Source organism: Perna viridis, chromosome 8 (assembly GCF_037379345.1).
Source record: "Perna viridis isolate PV_CMFRI_1.1 ecotype Kerala chromosome 8, ASM3737934v1, whole genome shotgun sequence".
Taxonomy (NCBI): Eukaryota; Metazoa; Mollusca; class Bivalvia; order Mytilida; family Mytilidae; genus Perna; species Perna viridis.
Window position 1 is genome coordinate 46,056,351 of NC_142452.1, and position 4,490 is coordinate 46,060,840.

At 35.5% G+C, this 4,490-nt stretch overlaps 1 long non-coding RNA gene across 1 annotated transcript; it reads left to right on the top strand.

The window, feature by feature from the left end:
* The first annotated feature begins 684 nt into the window (after positions 1-684).
* Positions 685-3,944, top strand: LOC148610729 (uncharacterized). The gene is made up of 2 exons (XR_015924746.1): positions 685-741; positions 2,736-3,944. It is a non-coding gene; the product is annotated as an uncharacterized LOC148610729 (long non-coding RNA).
* Positions 3,945-4,490: the final 546 nt, after the last annotated feature.

A 4,490-nucleotide genomic window follows, 5' to 3' on the forward strand; every position in this document is an offset into this window, starting at 1 on the left:
TTAACAAATTGGTAATCTCCTGGATTTGCCAAGGATAAGCCTTTGATTTTCTTGTTTTGCTTTGCTACAGTTAAAAGTTAAGCCAAAAATAGTCCCTTTTGTGGTAACTTGATGAGCATGCTCAATATACACTTCCGTGAGGTCGGGCTTGAGTAGAACAAAAGAATTTTCTTCGCGGAAGTGTATTTTGAGCATGCGTACTATCCAATAGTTAGCACAAAAGGGTCTTAGACTATTGCTGTGCTAGTGTTTTTTTTCTCTTACAAATAGCATTCAGGACAAAGGCGAGTCAAATTTCTTCTTCATCCTCAAACTTGAACTCAAAGAAAATAAAATTTAAAAAATCATTACATGATAATAGCATGAGGCGAATGCCAGATGCGGATACAAGGACTGGCGCACCGGGCGTAACCCCCCTAAATCGGTAAGAAAAAATTTTCACCACAGGTTTCACCCCATAATATTTTTGTCTTGCTTTGCACGGACGGCAATGTGAACAATGCATCTTATCAGATATTTTTTGAACAACTAATGGTTGTGTTCACTCACTTTCATAAACTGTTACATTTCGAAAAATACTTGAACGATGGTGCGATTTAGACAGCATCTGCCCGGATCAGCGCAATGTGCAATCCTCGATATATTTATGTCGTGATTGAGCTTCCATAGGAAATAGAAGAATCTTCCTGGTCTTCAGACGTTGTAGATAAACGAACTTTTATTTGAAACTACTAATCAAGCGTGAGTCTATATTCAGTCATTTTGTCAATATTATAAGACAAACAATTTTACGTACGTTTAGTACTTTTCAATTAAATTTGACTTATCAATATCTTAAAGGCAAATATATAAAACTCTTTGACGATTATTTCTGGAGGTATTTGGTGAATATGCAATCAAATCTGTGATATTTTCCTTCATGTGTTACACCTCATACACATTTTGCCCTATTCTCATATGGAGAAGTACTTAATGTTAACGTGTCCGTCAGTCTGTCCATCTGTCTATCCTTTTTTGTCATCTTAATATGACTCTCAAACTTCTAAACAGAATTTCAGAAATTTTAGTACGTACATGTAGTAAGGACACAATATGAGGTTATGTTTGATTCAAAGACATTTCCATTCCTCAAACATGTGAGTTATGCCCCTCTGAAATAACCGGTACTTTGCAAAAACTATTACGTCAGCGATTGCAATATATCTTCCAAATTAATGAACCGAATTTCACGGATCTTGGTAAGTAGTCAAGACACAATATGTAGTTGTGGTTATTACCAGGGTCATTTAGATCCTTCAAAGTTTATGGGATTTATGCCCATTTGAACCTGGTTTCCAGAAGCACCTCTTAAACTACTTTACAGATTACCATCTTTCGCGCAATAGTTTCTTGCACTCTCAACTCTACTGTTAAAACTTGCCAAGTTATTTGTATTTGCATTATCAATTTATAAAAAAAATCAAAGCGGGTCCTGCTTGAGTTATAGGGCGTTGGGTATGTGAGCATGAGTTCTCTCAATTTTCAAATTGAAAATGAAAAAAATGAAATGGAAAAAGTTGTATGTAAGATTGAAATCGCATGTAACTACTGAAGTATTTTAGTTGTTATCACAGGTGCGGAAACATATTTTAAGGTCACCTAGCCGTAAGCCATGTTAGCTATTTCCATCACTTGTGGTCCGTCGTCGTCGTTAACAATTTTTCAGAAATCTTCTCCTCTGAATTTTTCAGAACTCTTCTCCTCTGAAACTAATGGACCAATAAGAATCAAACTTAGTATGAATGTTCCTTTGGGTATCGTGCGTAGAACTGATGTGGGGATTTTTGATCCATCGAAAAACATGGCTAGCGTTACTAAAAATAGAACATAGAGGTCAGAGAGTAGTTTTTCGCGTATATCTCCAAAACCGTTAGGTTTAGCCAAATTCTGACAATGTATAAAAGTGTTCAACATGACAAGATCTTTCTGTGGTCAAATTTTCATTTTAATCTGTTAAGCCATGTTGGAGTTACTGCCCTTTTTCGACGTGTTTTGCTATTTTGAATGTTATTTCTTTCCAAAATCTTCTCCTCTGACACTACTTGACCAATTGGAACCAAACTTAGTATAAATGTTCCTAGAAGTATCCTGCATAGAATTGATGTAGGGAATTTTTATCCGTGGAAAAACATAGCTACTGTTACTAAAAATAGTACAAAGGGGTCATAGAGTAGTTTTTCACATACATCCCCAAAACCGTTAGGTTTAGCAAAATTATTTCTACAGCTGAAATGACCCTTATAATAAGTCCTTTAAAATTCTTCAGGGATCAAAGCTGTCAGGTGACTTCTTGTAATGTCCTTGAAAGATGAAACATGACAGTTTTTTTTTTTACAGTTTTCAGCCAATATCTTGAAAACTATAATAGATAGAAAGAAACTTTCTATCACTGAAATGATCCCTTTTATAGTCCTACTAAAGTCTTCTTGAGTCAAAATTGTTGGACAACTCCTCGTTAAATTTATTGCCCTTGAAAGACTAACTTTAACCAGGTGACGATCCAGGCTCCTGGGAGCCTCTTGTTTTAAAAGAGGGGGTAACTTCGTAATTTATCTTGATGTTTCCTTGGGTAGATTAGGAGTTTACACGAGACTGTAACACAGACAACACATTTGTCAATTAAAAAAAGTCATTTGACGAGACACTAAAAAGTCTGTTATTTAACTGTCATTCTTATAAATATGATATTTTTCCAGTCACCATGGCAACAAATTTGACTAAATCAGTTTGCGGTGTTTGTAAACAGCAAGATATAAACCGGATTGTAGCATATTGGTGTCCACATTGTGGTGAAGGACTTTGTACTACCTGTAATAAAGTTCATGCAAATTTAAAGATTTCCAAAAATCAGGAGGTCTTACCGATTGAAGACCATGAAAAACTTCCAAGAAATTTACAAGCGAGAAAACACACGTGTACTGTATATGGATTGACCTCTACTGCAGGAGACATGACACGTCACTGTGTTTAAGGTGCTTAAAGGACGCTCACTCTGATTGTCCCGGTCAGGAAATTGACGCTTTCAATGACGTTGTAGAAAATATCAAGTTTTCCGCAAAGTTTGAATCAATTGAAAAGAAAGCTGAAGATTTAAAGTCCGATTTTTTTACTTTATCATGGTATTGCAATGAAATTATCGAACACATTGACCGGCAAATGCTGGCGTGCAGAAATGAAATAAAAGATGCCCGTAAAAGAATAAATGGACATTTTGATAATTTAGAAGTTAATCTTGAAAAAATCTGTTGTCAGACGGAACGAGATTGAAAGAAAAATTCGATGGTTTCAAGAAAGAGTACAATGAAAGGATAACCGTTGTTAAGGATATTCAAGATAACCTTGGAAAGCTTAAACTTTATTCAGCGGATCATCAGGAATATTTTGGATTAAAAATTGTAGAAAAGGAGATTTTGACATATCAGACGTTTCTTGAAACCCAATTAAATGAATAACAAGAAGGAGACTTGTCGAAGTCAAATGCAAAAATTGATTTTTTCAATATTATTCACCACGTGCCCGAACTTGGGGAAATAACCTTGGATCATGAACCTACTACCTTGAAATACATTGAAGAAAGAGAACGCACAGTTACAGGTGGTACAACGAGGTGTGGAAAACACTGGATCATTCAAACTTAAATTAAAGAGCAGGTTTTCTTTAAAAAAAAAAAACACGTTAAGGGAAGTCTTGATGCATGGGTTATTAAACCGTCGGGGGAGTTGTTATTGGTTAGCTATGATAGACATCAGCTTCTTTCGTGCCAAAATGATGGACAAGACTTAAGAGATGTTGCGGTATTCGATAATGAACCTATCGACGTTGCATTGTTACCTGAGCATAATTCTGTAGTCATATGATTTTGGGGAGAGACAGAAGTCATGCGTGTTGATCTTAAGTCGGGAATTTACGCTCTAACTTTGGTTCTTTGTTTTCTCCTTCCCACAGAAAAAAATAACTACAGAACTGACGATATAATTATCGATCCTTGTACATCCTTTAGAAATCATTTATAAGATGTACTTATACTATAGAAAATAAGAGAGTTGAACTTGGTTGCAAACCTATTTACCTTGCCGGGTTCAAAGAATGTATCTTATGTACTACATTCAGTGATTATTCCGTTTTTTGCTGGAATTGGAATGGAAAACAGAAATGGCAATTCCGGCACAAAGATTTGAAGGTCCCTCTCGGTATTACCGTGTCTGATGATGATTATTCTTTCATAGCATGCAAGGGAAGCAAGAACATTTGGGTTCTTTCTCCTGATGGACAAGATGGACGAATTATTTTGAGCGAGGAGGATGGTATATCGTCTCCAAGTGGTATACACTTTAATGACGAGAGGAAAAAATATTAGTCAAAAATGAAAATGAAAGTGAAGTACTTTTATACGGAGTACAAATACTGTAACTGAAAAAGAAAACAAAGCACCATAAATTTATATATATATA